The 15935-nt window shown below is 47.7% G+C and overlaps 11 non-coding genes across 11 annotated transcripts; all 11 read right to left on the bottom strand.

Annotated features, from left to right (window-relative positions):
* Positions 1 to 787: 787 nt before the first annotated feature.
* LOC142684703 (U2 spliceosomal RNA) lies at positions 788 to 978 on the bottom strand. The gene has a single exon (XR_012854302.1). It is a non-coding gene; the product is annotated as a U2 spliceosomal RNA (small nuclear RNA).
* Positions 979 to 2270: 1292 nt separating this feature from the next.
* On the bottom strand, positions 2271 to 2461 carry LOC142684702 (U2 spliceosomal RNA). The gene has a single exon (XR_012854301.1). It is a non-coding gene; the product is annotated as a U2 spliceosomal RNA (small nuclear RNA).
* A 1288-nt stretch (positions 2462 to 3749) lies between these two features.
* Positions 3750 to 3940, bottom strand: LOC142684701 (U2 spliceosomal RNA). Its single transcript, XR_012854300.1, has one exon. It is a non-coding gene; the product is annotated as a U2 spliceosomal RNA (small nuclear RNA).
* Positions 3941 to 5232: 1292 nt separating this feature from the next.
* LOC142684700 (U2 spliceosomal RNA) lies at positions 5233 to 5423 on the bottom strand. The gene has a single exon (XR_012854299.1). It is a non-coding gene; the product is annotated as a U2 spliceosomal RNA (small nuclear RNA).
* Positions 5424 to 6703: 1280 nt separating this feature from the next.
* Positions 6704 to 6894, bottom strand: LOC142684698 (U2 spliceosomal RNA). The gene has a single exon (XR_012854298.1). It is a non-coding gene; the product is annotated as a U2 spliceosomal RNA (small nuclear RNA).
* Positions 6895 to 8182: 1288 nt separating this feature from the next.
* On the bottom strand, positions 8183 to 8373 carry LOC142684697 (U2 spliceosomal RNA). The gene has a single exon (XR_012854297.1). It is a non-coding gene; the product is annotated as a U2 spliceosomal RNA (small nuclear RNA).
* Positions 8374 to 9653: 1280 nt separating this feature from the next.
* Positions 9654 to 9844, bottom strand: LOC142684696 (U2 spliceosomal RNA). The gene has a single exon (XR_012854296.1). It is a non-coding gene; the product is annotated as a U2 spliceosomal RNA (small nuclear RNA).
* A 1284-nt stretch (positions 9845 to 11128) lies between these two features.
* On the bottom strand, positions 11129 to 11319 carry LOC142684694 (U2 spliceosomal RNA). Its single transcript, XR_012854294.1, has one exon. It is a non-coding gene; the product is annotated as a U2 spliceosomal RNA (small nuclear RNA).
* Positions 11320 to 12619: 1300 nt separating this feature from the next.
* On the bottom strand, positions 12620 to 12810 carry LOC142684693 (U2 spliceosomal RNA). Its single transcript, XR_012854293.1, has one exon. It is a non-coding gene; the product is annotated as a U2 spliceosomal RNA (small nuclear RNA).
* Positions 12811 to 14106: 1296 nt separating this feature from the next.
* Positions 14107 to 14297, bottom strand: LOC142684692 (U2 spliceosomal RNA). Its single transcript, XR_012854292.1, has one exon. It is a non-coding gene; the product is annotated as a U2 spliceosomal RNA (small nuclear RNA).
* Positions 14298 to 15577: 1280 nt separating this feature from the next.
* On the bottom strand, positions 15578 to 15768 carry LOC142684691 (U2 spliceosomal RNA). Its single transcript, XR_012854291.1, has one exon. It is a non-coding gene; the product is annotated as a U2 spliceosomal RNA (small nuclear RNA).
* Between the last annotated feature and the right edge of the window lie 167 nt (positions 15769 to 15935).

Raw genomic sequence — 15935 nt, 5'->3', positions numbered from 1 at the left:
AGTCACTCAGTGTTGCCTGAGAGGGCAACACTGCAACAGCCGGCCGCCAGGCTGTCTTTTTTTTGCACAGCTAGTTGCCTCCAGGAGGCCACAAGAGGGAGACAAGGGACTGCAAAATGGAAAATAGGCATCCACCAACTTTACAGACAACTTCTCCTTGCTCCTACAACCTCCATCCTTGCACAGTTTGTTATTCTTCTAGGTAACATAGTAACAAATCCAAATTGCTGCTCTCTTTGTAGGCAAGCAAGGCTTTGTTGCAACTGCAATTCTTACTTCTTCTTGAAATGTAGGGACGACAGTACATTCCATCACATCCATCTAGTGTACACAGGTAGGTCCATTGTGGCGGGCAGGCGAGCGGGCGGGCTGCTTTATTGGCTGTTTGCTGTTCCCCTACTCCACTCCACTATTTGACTGTTGTGCTGCATCAATCAATCAATCAATCAATCAATCAATCAATCAATCAATCAATCAATCAATCAATCAGTGGCTGGCTCAGGGGCAGCTCTTTAACTTACCTAAAAGGGAGGGCGGAGAGAAGACAAGGAAGGTGAATGAGGTGTTCCAATGTGAAATGCCGGAAACACAGAAACACAGACGACACACAACAAGAGGTGGCAATCTATTCATTAATTGCATTTAATCAATGAGCTCATTATCACTCATGCATTGTCCAACAGGTGTTGAAATAATGGGATTAAAAGGGGAGATCCCTTCAGAAAGACAGAAACAATAGCAAAGACAAAAAACACTTTTGGAATCTGCTTTTAGTCAACACATAAGGAAAGGGTGCACCGGTCCTGGAAATACTGCAATACCAGGTCAATGCGTGGAGTGGACAGAGCAAGCTCTATTTCCATCTCCCTGTTCTAAAAATCCATTTAATATATGGTCCCCAGATAGGGGACGTATCAGATATTAAACTGATAAGAACAGATACTACACTTGATCTTAGCCAAAAGGCCGAGAAGCGATAACCCGAACGGGCCGCGCGTTGCCCGAGCCTGCCCGATACTGCTGTTCAGCCCTTGCAGCGATTCAGCCTACTTCTAGGCAATTCCATGGGGCCCTGCAGGCTCACACACTCACAGCTACACGGGAGGTGAATAAAGGCCGGAGAGGAAGCCAGACAGGATTTGCTTCTTTTGCTTGCACCACAATGCAGTGCTGAAAGAGGAGGAATCTACATAAAAACGCCTTCCTGGCAACGCCCAAATGCCCTGCTGCCATGCAGATAAACACTGGCAGCGGCAGCAAGTGCATGCCCACAGCCACCCCTTGTTCCTTCACACCTTGTATCAGCTGTAATCCAGTCCAGTCCAGTGCTGCCTGCTGAGCAGCACTGACCAACACTGCCTGGGCCCAGGCTTTTATCTCTGAGGCCCCATTATGATGTCAGAAAGCTGGCTCTGGAATCCTGAGGGCTCCACTATGACACGTGCAAAGTTCCGTCTGAACTTTATATAAGACGGTGAGGCTCAGTCAGTCACTCAGTGTTGCCTGAGAGGGCAACACTGCAACAGCCGGCCGCCAGGCTGTCTTTTTTTTGCACAGCTAGTTGCCTCCAGGAGGCCACAAGAGGGAGACAAGGGACTGCAAAATGGAAAATAGGCATCCACCAACTTTACAGACAACTTCTCCTTGCTCCTACAACCTCCATCCTTGCACAGTTTGTTATTCTTCTAGGTAACATAGTAACAAATCCAAATTGCTGCTCTCTTTGTAGGCAAGCAAGGCTTTGTTGCAACTGCAATTCTTACTTCTTCTTGAAATGTAGGGACGACAGTACATTCCATCACATCCATCTAGTGTACACAGGTAGGTCCATTGTGGCGGGCAGGCGAGCGGGCGGGCTGCTTTATTGGCTGTTTGCTGTTCCCCTACTCCACTCCACTATTTGACTGTTGTGCTGCATCAATCAATCAATCAATCAATCAATCAATCAATCAATCAATCAATCAATCAATCAGTGGCTGGCTCAGGTGCAGCTCTTTAACTTACCTAAAAGGGAGGGCGGAGAGAAGACAAGGAAGGTGAATGAGGTGTTCCAATGTGAAATGCCGGAAACACAGAAACACAGACGACACACAACAAGAGGTGGCAATCTATTCATTAATTGCATTTAATCAATGAGCTCATTATCACTCATGCATTGTCCAACAGGTGTTGAAATAATGGGATTAAAAGGGGAGATCCCTTCAGAAAGACAGAAACAATAGCAAAGACAAAAAACACTTTTGGAATCTGCTTTTAGTCAACACATAAGGAAAGGGTGCACCGGTCCTGGAAATACTGCAATACCAGGTCAATGCGTGGAGTGGACAGAGCAAGCTCTATTTCCATCTCCCTGTTCTAAAAATCCATTTAATATATGGTCCCCAGATAGGGGACGTATCAGATATTAAACTGATAAGAACAGATACTACACTTGATCTTAGCCAAAAGGCCGAGAAGCGATAACCCGAACGGGCCGCGCGTTGCCCGAGCCTGCCCGATACTGCTGTTCAGCCCTTGCAGCGATTCAGCCTACTTCTAGGCAATTCCATGGGGCCCTGCAGGCTCACACACTCACAGCTACACGGGAGGTGAATAAAGGCCGGAGAGGAAGCCAGACAGGATTTGCTTCTTTTGCTTGCACCACAATGCAGTGCTGAAAGAGGAGGAATCTACATAAAAACGCCTTCCTGGCAACGCCCAAATGCCCTGCTGCCATGCAGATAAACACTGGCAGCGGCAGCAAGTGCATGCCCACAGCCACCCCTTGTTCCTTCACACCTTGTATCAGCTGTAATCCAGTCCAGTCCAGTGCTGCCTGCTGAGCAGCACTGACCAACACTGCCTGGGCCCAGGCTTTTATCTCTGAGGCCCCATTATGATGTCAGAAAGCTGGCTCTGGAATCCTGAGGGCTCCACTATGACACGTGCAAAGTTCCGTCTGAACTTTATATAAGACGGTGAGGCTCAGTCAGTCACTCAGTGTTGCCTGAGAGGGCAACACTGCAACAGCCGGCCGCCAGGCTGTCTTTTTTTTGCACAGCTAGTTGCCTCCAGGAGGCCACAAGAGGGAGACAAGGGACTGCAAAATGGAAAATAGGCATCCACCAACTTTACAGACAACTTCTCCTTGCTCCTACAACCTCCATCCTTGCACAGTTTGTTATTCTTCTAGGTAACATAGTAACAAATCCAAATTGCTGCTCTCTTTGTAGGCAAGCAAGGCTTTGTTGCAACTGCAATTCTTACTTCTTCTTGAAATGTAGGGACGACAGTACATTCCATCACATCCATCTAGTGTACACAGGTAGGTCCATTGTGGCGGGCAGGCGAGCGGGCGGGCTGCTTTATTGGCTGTTTGCTGTTCCCCTACTCCACTCCACTATTTGACTGTTGTGCTGCATCAATCAATCAATCAATCAATCAATCAATCAATCAATCAATCAATCAATCAGTGGCTGGCTCAGGTGCAGCTCTTTAACTTACCTAAAAGGGAGGGCGGAGAGAAGACAAGGAAGGTGAATGAGGTGTTCCAATGTGAAATGCCGGAAACACAGAAACACAGACGACACACAACAAGAGGTGGCAATCTATTCATTAATTGCATTTAATCAATGAGCTCATTATCACTCATGCATTGTCCAACAGGTGTTGAAATAATGGGATTAAAAGGGGAGATCCCTTCAGAAAGACAGAAACAATAGCAAAGACAAAAAACACTTTTGGAATCTGCTTTTAGTCAACACATAAGGAAAGGGTGCACCGGTCCTGGAAATACTGCAATACCAGGTCAATGCGTGGAGTGGACAGAGCAAGCTCTATTTCCATCTCCCTGTTCTAAAAATCCATTTAATATATGGTCCCCAGATAGGGGACGTATCAGATATTAAACTGATAAGAACAGATACTACACTTGATCTTAGCCAAAAGGCCGAGAAGCGATAACCCGAACGGGCCGCGCGTTGCCCGAGCCTGCCCGATACTGCTGTTCAGCCCTTGCAGCGATTCAGCCTACTTCTAGGCAATTCCATGGGGCCCTGCAGGCTCACACACTCACAGCTACACGGGAGGTGAATAAAGGCCGGAGAGGAAGCCAGACAGGATTTGCTTCTTTTGCTTGCACCACAATGCAGTGCTGAAAGAGGAGGAATCTACATAAAAACGCCTTCCTGGCAACGCCCAAATGCCCTGCTGCCATGCAGATAAACACTGGCAGCGGCAGCAAGTGCATGCCCACAGCCACCCCTTGTTCCTTCACACCTTGTATCAGCTGTAATCCAGTCCAGTCCAGTGCTGCCTGCTGAGCAGCACTGACCAACACTGCCTGGGCCCAGGCTTTTATCTCTGAGGCCCCATTATGATGTCAGAAAGCTGGCTCTGGAATCCTGAGGGCTCCACTATGACACGTGCAAAGTTCCGTCTGAACTTTATATAAGACGGTGAGGCTCAGTCAGTCACTCAGTGTTGCCTGAGAGGGCAACACTGCAACAGCCGGCCGCCAGGCTGTCTTTTTTTTGCACAGCTAGTTGCCTCCAGGAGGCCACAAGAGGGAGACAAGGGACTGCAAAATGGAAAATAGGCATCCACCAACTTTACAGACAACTTCTCCTTGCTCCTACAACCTCCATCCTTGCACAGTTTGTTATTCTTCTAGGTAACATAGTAACAAATCCAAATTGCTGCTCTCTTTGTAGGCAAGCAAGGCTTTGTTGCAACTGCAATTCTTACTTCTTCTTGAAATGTAGGGACGACAGTACATTCCATCACATCCATCTAGTGTACACAGGTAGGTCCATTGTGGCGGGCAGGCGAGCGGGCGGGCTGCTTTATTGGCTGTTTGCTGTTCCCCTACTCCACTCCACTATTTGACTGTTGTGCTGCATCAATCAATCAATCAATCAATCAATCAATCAATCAATCAATCAATCAATCAATCAGTGGCTGGCTCAGGTGCAGCTCTTTAACTTACCTAAAAGGGAGGGCGGAGAGAAGACAAGGAAGGTGAATGAGGTGTTCCAATGTGAAATGCCGGAAACACAGAAACACAGACGACACACAACAAGAGGTGGCAATCTATTCATTAATTGCATTTAATCAATGAGCTCATTATCACTCATGCATTGTCCAACAGGTGTTGAAATAATGGGATTAAAAGGGGAGATCCCTTCAGAAAGACAGAAACAATAGCAAAGACAAAAAACACTTTTGGAATCTGCTTTTAGTCAACACATAAGGAAAGGGTGCACCGGTCCTGGAAATACTGCAATACCAGGTCAATGCGTGGAGTGGACAGAGCAAGCTCTATTTCCATCTCCCTGTTCTAAAAATCCATTTAATATATGGTCCCCAGATAGGGGACGTATCAGATATTAAACTGATAAGAACAGATACTACACTTGATCTTAGCCAAAAGGCCGAGAAGCGATAACCCGAACGGGCCGCGCGTTGCCCGAGCCTGCCCGATACTGCTGTTCAGCCCTTGCAGCGATTCAGCCTACTTCTAGGCAATTCCATGGGGCCCTGCAGGCTCACACACTCACAGCTACACGGGAGGTGAATAAAGGCCGGAGAGGAAGCCAGACAGGATTTGCTTCTTTTGCTTGCACCACAATGCAGTGCTGAAAGAGGAGGAATCTACATAAAAACGCCTTCCTGGCAACGCCCAAATGCCCTGCTGCCATGCAGATAAACACTGGCAGCGGCAGCAAGTGCATGCCCACAGCCACCCCTTGTTCCTTCACACCTTGTATCAGCTGTAATCCAGTCCAGTCCAGTGCTGCCTGCTGAGCAGCACTGACCAACACTGCCTGGGCCCAGGCTTTTATCTCTGAGGCCCCATTATGATGTCAGAAAGCTGGCTCTGGAATCCTGAGGGCTCCACTATGACACGTGCAAAGTTCCGTCTGAACTTTATATAAGACGGTGAGGCTCAGTCAGTCACTCAGTGTTGCCTGAGAGGGCAACACTGCAACAGCCGGCCGCCAGGCTGTCTTTTTTTTGCACAGCTAGTTGCCTCCAGGAGGCCACAAGAGGGAGACAAGGGACTGCAAAATGGAAAATAGGCATCCACCAACTTTACAGACAACTTCTCCTTGCTCCTACAACCTCCATCCTTGCACAGTTTGTTATTCTTCTAGGTAACATAGTAACAAATCCAAATTGCTGCTCTCTTTGTAGGCAAGCAAGGCTTTGTTGCAACTGCAATTCTTACTTCTTCTTGAAATGTAGGGACGACAGTACATTCCATCACATCCATCTAGTGTACACAGGTAGGTCCATTGTGGCGGGCAGGCGAGCGGGCGGGCTGCTTTATTGGCTGTTTGCTGTTCCCCTACTCCACTCCACTATTTGACTGTTGTGCTGCATCAATCAATCAATCAATCAATCAATCAATCAATCAATCAATCAGTGGCTGGCTCAGGTGCAGCTCTTTAACTTACCTAAAAGGGAGGGCGGAGAGAAGACAAGGAAGGTGAATGAGGTGTTCCAATGTGAAATGCCGGAAACACAGAAACACAGACGACACACAACAAGAGGTGGCAATCTATTCATTAATTGCATTTAATCAATGAGCTCATTATCACTCATGCATTGTCCAACAGGTGTTGAAATAATGGGATTAAAAGGGGAGATCCCTTCAGAAAGACAGAAACAATAGCAAAGACAAAAAACACTTTTGGAATCTGCTTTTAGTCAACACATAAGGAAAGGGTGCACCGGTCCTGGAAATACTGCAATACCAGGTCAATGCGTGGAGTGGACAGAGCAAGCTCTATTTCCATCTCCCTGTTCTAAAAATCCATTTAATATATGGTCCCCAGATAGGGGACGTATCAGATATTAAACTGATAAGAACAGATACTACACTTGATCTTAGCCAAAAGGCCGAGAAGCGATAACCCGAACGGGCCGCGCGTTGCCCGAGCCTGCCCGATACTGCTGTTCAGCCCTTGCAGCGATTCAGCCTACTTCTAGGCAATTCCATGGGGCCCTGCAGGCTCACACACTCACAGCTACACGGGAGGTGAATAAAGGCCGGAGAGGAAGCCAGACAGGATTTGCTTCTTTTGCTTGCACCACAATGCAGTGCTGAAAGAGGAGGAATCTACATAAAAACGCCTTCCTGGCAACGCCCAAATGCCCTGCTGCCATGCAGATAAACACTGGCAGCGGCAGCAAGTGCATGCCCACAGCCACCCCTTGTTCCTTCACACCTTGTATCAGCTGTAATCCAGTCCAGTCCAGTGCTGCCTGCTGAGCAGCACTGACCAACACTGCCTGGGCCCAGGCTTTTATCTCTGAGGCCCCATTATGATGTCAGAAAGCTGGCTCTGGAATCCTGAGGGCTCCACTATGACACGTGCAAAGTTCCGTCTGAACTTTATATAAGACGGTGAGGCTCAGTCAGTCACTCAGTGTTGCCTGAGAGGGCAACACTGCAACAGCCGGCCGCCAGGCTGTCTTTTTTTTGCACAGCTAGTTGCCTCCAGGAGGCCACAAGAGGGAGACAAGGGACTGCAAAATGGAAAATAGGCATCCACCAACTTTACAGACAACTTCTCCTTGCTCCTACAACCTCCATCCTTGCACAGTTTGTTATTCTTCTAGGTAACATAGTAACAAATCCAAATTGCTGCTCTCTTTGTAGGCAAGCAAGGCTTTGTTGCAACTGCAATTCTTACTTCTTCTTGAAATGTAGGGACGACAGTACATTCCATCACATCCATCTAGTGTACACAGGTAGGTCCATTGTGGCGGGCAGGCGAGCGGGCGGGCTGCTTTATTGGCTGTTTGCTGTTCCCCTACTCCACTCCACTATTTGACTGTTGTGCTGCATCAATCAATCAATCAATCAATCAATCAATCAATCAATCAATCAATCAATCAGTGGCTGGCTCAGGTGCAGCTCTTTAACTTACCTAAAAGGGAGGGCGGAGAGAAGACAAGGAAGGTGAATGAGGTGTTCCAATGTGAAATGCCGGAAACACAGAAACACAGACGACACACAACAAGAGGTGGCAATCTATTCATTAATTGCATTTAATCAATGAGCTCATTATCACTCATGCATTGTCCAACAGGTGTTGAAATAATGGGATTAAAAGGGGAGATCCCTTCAGAAAGACAGAAACAATAGCAAAGACAAAAAACACTTTTGGAATCTGCTTTTAGTCAACACATAAGGAAAGGGTGCACCGGTCCTGGAAATACTGCAATACCAGGTCAATGCGTGGAGTGGACAGAGCAAGCTCTATTTCCATCTCCCTGTTCTAAAAATCCATTTAATATATGGTCCCCAGATAGGGGACGTATCAGATATTAAACTGATAAGAACAGATACTACACTTGATCTTAGCCAAAAGGCCGAGAAGCGATAACCCGAACGGGCCGCGCGTTGCCCGAGCCTGCCCGATACTGCTGTTCAGCCCTTGCAGCGATTCAGCCTACTTCTAGAAAATTCCATGGGGCCCTGCAGGCTCACAAACTCACAGCTACACGGGAGGTGAATAAAGGCCGGAGAGGAAGCCAGACAGGATTTGCTTCTTTTGCTTGCACCACAATGCAGTGCTGAAAGAGGAGGAATCTACATAAAAACGCCTTCCTGGCAACGCCCAAATGCCCTGCTGCCATGCAGATAAACACTGGCAGCGGCAGCAAGTGCATGCCCACAGCCACCCCTTGTTCCTTCACACCTTGTATCAGCTGTAATCCAGTCCAGTCCAGTGCTGCCTGCTGAGCAGCACTGACCAACACTGCCTGGGCCCAGGCTTTTATCTCTGAGGCCCCATTATGATGTCAGAAAGCTGGCTCTGGAATCCTGAGGGCTCCACTATGACACGTGCAAAGTTCCGTCTGAACTTTATATAAGACGGTGAGGCTCAGTCAGTCACTCAGTGTTGCCTGAGAGGGCAACACTGCAACAGCCGGCCGCCAGGCTGTCTTTTTTTTGCACAGCTAGTTGCCTCCAGGAGGCCACAAGAGGGAGACAAGGGACTGCAAAATGGAAAATAGGCATCCACCAACTTTACAGACAACTTCTCCTTGCTCCTACAACCTCCATCCTTGCACAGTTTGTTATTCTTCTAGGTAACATAGTAACAAATCCAAATTGCTGCTCTCTTTGTAGGCAAGCAAGGCTTTGTTGCAACTGCAATTCTTACTTCTTCTTGAAATGTAGGGACGACAGTACATTCCATCACATCCATCTAGTGTACACAGGTAGGTCCATTGTGGCGGGCAGGCGAGCGGGCGGGCTGCTTTATTGGCTGTTTGCTGTTCCCCTACTCCACTCCACTATTTGACTGTTGTGCTGCATCAATCAATCAATCAATCAATCAATCAATCAATCAATCAATCAGTGGCTGGCTCAGGTGCAGCTCTTTAACTTACCTAAAAGGGAGGGCGGAGAGAAGACAAGGAAGGTGAATGAGGTGTTCCAATGTGAAATGCCGGAAACACAGAAACACAGACGACACACAACAAGAGGTGGCAATCTATTCATTAATTGCATTTAATCAATGAGCTCATTATCACTCATGCATTGTCCAACAGGTGTTGAAATAATGGGATTAAAAGGGGAGATCCCTTCAGAAAGACAGAAACAATAGCAAAGACAAAAAACACTTTTGGAATCTGCTTTTAGTCAACACATAAGGAAAGGGTGCACCGGTCCTGGAAATACTGCAATACCAGGTCAATGCGTGGAGTGGACAGAGCAAGCTCTATTTCCATCTCCCTGTTCTAAAAATCCATTTAATATATGGTCCCCAGATAGGGGACGTATCAGATATTAAACTGATAAGAACAGATACTACACTTGATCTTAGCCAAAAGGCCGAGAAGCGATAACCCGAACGGGCCGCGCGTTGCCCGAGCCTGCCCGATACCGCTGTTCAGCCCTTGCAGCGATTCAGCCTACTTCTAGGCAATTCCATGGGGCCCTGCAGGCTCACACACTCACAGCTACACGGGAGGTGAATAAAGGCCGGAGAGGAAGCCAGACAGGATTTGCTTCTTTTGCTTGCACCACAATGCAGTGCTGAAAGAGGAGGAATCTACATAAAAACGCCTTCCTGGCAACGCCCAAATGCCCTGCTGCCATGCAGATAAACACTGGCAGCGGCAGCAAGTGCATGCCCACAGCCACCCCTTGTTCCTTCACACCTTGTATCAGCTGTAATCCAGTCCAGTCCAGTGCTGCCTGCTGAGCAGCACTGACCAACACTGCCTGGGCCCAGGCTTTTATCTCTGAGGCCCCATTATGATGTCAGAAAGCTGGCTCTGGAATCCTGAGGGCTCCACTATGACACGTGCAAAGTTCCGTCTGAACTTTATATAAGACGGTGAGGCTCAGTCAGTCACTCAGTGTTGCCTGAGAGGGCAACACTGCAACAGCCGGCCGCCAGGCTGTCTTTTTTTTGCACAGCTAGTTGCCTCCAGGAGGCCACAAGAGGGAGACAAGGGACTGCAAAATGGAAAATAGGCATCCACCAACTTTACAGACAACTTCTCCTTGCTCCTACAACCTCCATCCTTGCACAGTTTGTTATTCTTCTAGGTAACATAGTAACAAATCCAAATTGCTGCTCTCTTTGTAGGCAAGCAAGGCTTTGTTGCAACTGCAATTCTTACTTCTTCTTGAAATGTAGGGACGACAGTACATTCCATCACATCCATCTAGTGTACACAGGTAGGTCCATTGTGGCGGGCAGGCGAGCGGGCGGGCTGCTTTATTGGCTGTTTGCTGTTCCCCTACTCCACTCCACTATTTGACTGTTGTGCTGCATCAATCAATCAATCAATCAATCAATCAATCAATCAATCAATCAATCAGTGGCTGGCTCAGGGGCAGCTCTTTAACTTACCTAAAAGGGAGGGCGGAGAGAAGACAAGGAAGGTGAATGAGGTGTTCCAATGTGAAATGCCGGAAACACAGAAACACAGACGACACACAACAAGAGGTGGCAATCTATTCATTAATTGCATTTAATCAATGAGCTCATTATCACTCATGCATTGTCCAACAGGTGTTGAAATAATGGGATTAAAAGGGGAGATCCCTTCAGAAAGACAGAAACAATAGCAAAGACAAAAAACACTTTTGGAATCTGCTTTTAGTCAACACATAAGGAAAGGGTGCACCGGTCCTGGAAATACTGCAATACCAGGTCAATGCGTGGAGTGGACAGAGCAAGCTCTATTTCCATCTCCCTGTTCTAAAAATCCATTTAATATATGGTCCCCAGATAGGGGACGTATCAGATATTAAACTGATAAGAACAGATACTACACTTGATCTTAGCCAAAAGGCCGAGAAGCGATAACCCGAACGGGCCGCGCGTTGCCCGAGCCTGCCCGATACCGCTGTTCAGCCCTTGCAGCGATTCAGCCTACTTCTAGGCAATTCCATGGGGCCCTGCAGGCTCACACACTCACAGCTACACGGGAGGTGAATAAAGGCCGGAGAGGAAGCCAGACAGGATTTGCTTCTTTTGCTTGCACCACAATGCAGTGCTGAAAGAGGAGGAATCTACATAAAAACGCCTTCCTGGCAACGCCCAAATGCCCTGCTGCCATGCAGATAAACACTGGCAGCGGCAGCAAGTGCATGCCCACAGCCACCCCTTGTTCCTTCACACCTTGTATCAGCTGTAATCCAGTCCAGTCCAGTGCTGCCTGCTGAGCAGCACTGACCAACACTGCCTGGGCCCAGGCTTTTATCTCTGAGGCCCCATTATGATGTCAGAAAGCTGGCTCTGGAATCCTGAGGGCTCCACTATGACACGTGCAAAGTTCCGTCTGAACTTTATATAAGACGGTGAGGCTCAGTCAGTCACTCAGTGTTGCCTGAGAGGGCAACACTGCAACAGCCGGCCGCCAGGCTGTCTTTTTTTTGCACAGCTAGTTGCCTCCAGGAGGCCACAAGAGGGAGACAAGGGACTGCAAAATGGAAAATAGGCATCCACCAACTTTACAGACAACTTCTCCTTGCTCCTACAACCTCCATCCTTGCACAGTTTGTTATTCTTCTAGGTAACATAGTAACAAATCCAAATTGCTGCTCTCTTTGTAGGCAAGCAAGGCTTTGTTGCAACTGCAATTCTTACTTCTTCTTGAAATGTAGGGACGACAGTACATTCCATCACATCCATCTAGTGTACACAGGTAGGTCCATTGTGGCGGGCAGGCGAGCGGGCGGGCTGCTTTATTGGCTGTTTGCTGTTCCCCTACTCCACTCCACTATTTGACTGTTGTGCTGCATCAATCAATCAATCAATCAATCAATCAATCAATCAATCAATCAATCAATCAATCAATCAATCAGTGGCTGGCTCAGGGGCAGCTCTTTAACTTACCTAAAAGGGAGGGCGGAGAGAAGACAAGGAAGGTGAATGAGGTGTTCCAATGTGAAATGCCGGAAACACAGAAACACAGACGACACACAACAAGAGGTGGCAATCTATTCATTAATTGCATTTAATCAATGAGCTCATTATCACTCATGCATTGTCCAACAGGTGTTGAAATAATGGGATTAAAAGGGGAGATCCCTTCAGAAAGACAGAAACAATAGCAAAGACAAAAAACACTTTTGGAATCTGCTTTTAGTCAACACATAAGGAAAGGGTGCACCGGTCCTGGAAATACTGCAATACCAGGTCAATGCGTGGAGTGGACAGAGCAAGCTCTATTTCCATCTCCCTGTTCTAAAAATCCATTTAATATATGGTCCCCAGATAGGGGACGTATCAGATATTAAACTGATAAGAACAGATACTACACTTGATCTTAGCCAAAAGGCCGAGAAGCGATAACCCGAACGGGCCGCGCGTTGCCCGAGCCTGCCCGATACTGCTGTTCAGCCCTTGCAGCGATTCAGCCTACTTCTAGGCAATTCCATGGGGCCCTGCAGGCTCACACACTCACAGCTACACGGGAGGTGAATAAAGGCCGGAGAGGAAGCCAGACAGGATTTGCTTCTTTTGCTTGCACCACAATGCAGTGCTGAAAGAGGAGGAATCTACATAAAAACGCCTTCCTGGCAACGCCCAAATGCCCTGCTGCCATGCAGATAAACACTGGCAGCGGCAGCAAGTGCATGCCCACAGCCACCCCTTGTTCCTTCACACCTTGTATCAGCTGTAATCCAGTCCAGTCCAGTGCTGCCTGCTGAGCAGCACTGACCAACACTGCCTGGGCCCAGGCTTTTATCTCTGAGGCCCCATTATGATGTCAGAAAGCTGGCTCTGGAATCCTGAGGGCTCCACTATGACACGTGCAAAGTTCCGTCTGAACTTTATATAAGACGGTGAGGCTCAGTCAGTCACTCAGTGTTGCCTGAGAGGGCAACACTGCAACAGCCGGCCGCCAGGCTGTCTTTTTTTTGCACAGCTAGTTGCCTCCAGGAGGCCACAAGAGGGAGACAAGGGACTGCAAAATGGAAAATAGGCATCCACCAACTTTACAGACAACTTCTCCTTGCTCCTACAACCTCCATCCTTGCACAGTTTGTTATTCTTCTAGGTAACATAGTAACAAATCCAAATTGCTGCTCTCTTTGTAGGCAAGCAAGGCTTTGTTGCAACTGCAATTCTTACTTCTTCTTGAAATGTAGGGACGACAGTACATTCCATCACATCCATCTAGTGTACACAGGTAGGTCCATTGTGGCGGGCAGGCGAGCGGGCGGGCTGCTTTATTGGCTGTTTGCTGTTCCCCTACTCCACTCCACTATTTGACTGTTGTGCTGCATCAATCAATCAATCAATCAATCAATCAATCAATCAATCAATCAATCAATCAATCAATCAGTGGCTGGCTCAGGTGCAGCTCTTTAACTTACCTAAAAGGGAGGGCGGAGAGAAGACAAGGAAGGTGAATGAGGTGTTCCAATGTGAAATGCCGGAAACACAGAAACACAGACGACACACAACAAGAGGTGGCAATCTATTCATTAATTGCATTTAATCAATGAGCTCATTATCACTCATGCATTGTCCAACAGGTGTTGAAATAATGGGATTAAAAGGGGAGATCCCTTCAGAAAGACAGAAACAATAGCAAAGACAAAAAACACTTTTGGAATCTGCTTTTAGTCAACACATAAGGAAAGGGTGCACCGGTCCTGGAAATACTGCAATACCAGGTCAATGCGTGGAGTGGACAGAGCAAGCTCTATTTCCATCTCCCTGTTCTAAAAATCCATTTAATATATGGTCCCCAGATAGGGGACGTATCAGATATTAAACTGATAAGAACAGATACTACACTTGATCTTAGCCAAAAGGCCGAGAAGCGATAACCCGAACGGGCCGCGCGTTGCCCGAGCCTGCCCGATACTGCTGTTCAGCCCTTGCAGCGATTCAGCCTACTTCTAGGCAATTCCATGGGGCCCTGCAGGCTCACACACTCACAGCTACACGGGAGGTGAATAAAGGCCGGAGAGGAAGCCAGACAGGATTTGCTTCTTTTGCTTGCACCACAATGCAGTGCTGAAAGAGGAGGAATCTACATAAAAACGCCTTCCTGGCAACGCCCAAATGCCCTGCTGCCATGCAGATAAACACTGGCAGCGGCAGCAAGTGCATGCCCACAGCCACCCCTTGTTCCTTCACACCTTGTATCAGCTGTAATCCAGTCCAGTCCAGTGCTGCCTGCTGAGCAGCACTGACCAACACTGCCTGGGCCCAGGCTTTTATCTCTGAGGCCCCATTATGATGTCAGAAAGCTGGCTCTGGAATCCTGAGGGCTCCACTATGACACGTGCAAAGTTCCGTCTGAACTTTATATAAGACGGTGAGGCTCAGTCAGTCACTCAGTGTTGCCTGAGAGGGCAACACTGCAACAGCCGGCCGCCAGGCTGTCTTTTTTTTGCACAGCTAGTTGCCTCCAGGAGGCCACAAGAGGGAGACAAGGGACTGCAAAATGGAAAATAGGCATCCACCAACTTTACAGACAACTTCTCCTTGCTCCTACAACCTCCATCCTTGCACAGTTTGTTATTCTTCTAGGTAACATAGTAACAAATCCAAATTGCTGCTCTCTTTGTAGGCAAGCAAGGCTTTGTTGCAACTGCAATTCTTACTTCTTCTTGAAATGTAGGGACGACAGTACATTCCATCACATCCATCTAGTGTACACAGGTAGGTCCATTGTGGCGGGCAGGCGAGCGGGCGGGCTGCTTTATTGGCTGTTTGCTGTTCCCCTACTCCACTCCACTATTTGACTGTTGTGCTGCATCAATCAATCAATCAATCAATCAATCAATCAATCAATCAATCAGTGGCTGGCTCAGGTGCAGCTCTTTAACTTACCTAAAAGGGAGGGCGGAGAGAAGACAAGGAAGGTGAATGAGGTGTTCCAATGTGAAATGCCGGAAACACAGAAACACAGACGACACACAACAAGAGGTGGCAATCTATTCATTAATTGCATTTAATCAATGAGCTCATTATCACTCATGCATTGTCCAACAGGTGTTGAAATAATGGGATTAAAAGGGGAGATCCCTTCAGAAAGACAGAAACAATAGCAAAGACAAAAAACACTTTTGGAATCTGCTTTTAGTCAACACATAAGGAAAGGGTGCACCGGTCCTGGAAATACTGCAATACCAGGTCAATGCGTGGAGTGGACAGAGCAAGCTCTATTTCCATCTCCCTGTTCTAAAAATCCATTTAATATATGGTCCCCAGATAGGGGACGTATCAGATATTAAACTGATAAGAACAGATACTACACTTGATCTTAGCCAAAAGGCCGAGAAGCGATAACCCGAACGGGCCGCGCGTTGCCCGAGCCTGCCCGATACTGCTGTTCAGCCCTTGCAGCGATTCAGCCTACTTCTAGGCAATTCCATGGGGCCCTGCAGGCTCACACACTCACAGCTACACGGGAGGTGAATAAAGGCCGGAGAGGAAGCCAGACAGGATTTGCTT

This window comes from Rhinoderma darwinii, assembly GCF_050947455.1.
Source record: "Rhinoderma darwinii isolate aRhiDar2 chromosome 5 unlocalized genomic scaffold, aRhiDar2.hap1 SUPER_5_unloc_10, whole genome shotgun sequence".
In the NCBI taxonomy this organism is placed as follows: Eukaryota; Metazoa; Chordata; class Amphibia; order Anura; family Rhinodermatidae; genus Rhinoderma; species Rhinoderma darwinii.
This window is presented reverse-complemented; position numbering and strand designations above follow the sequence as displayed.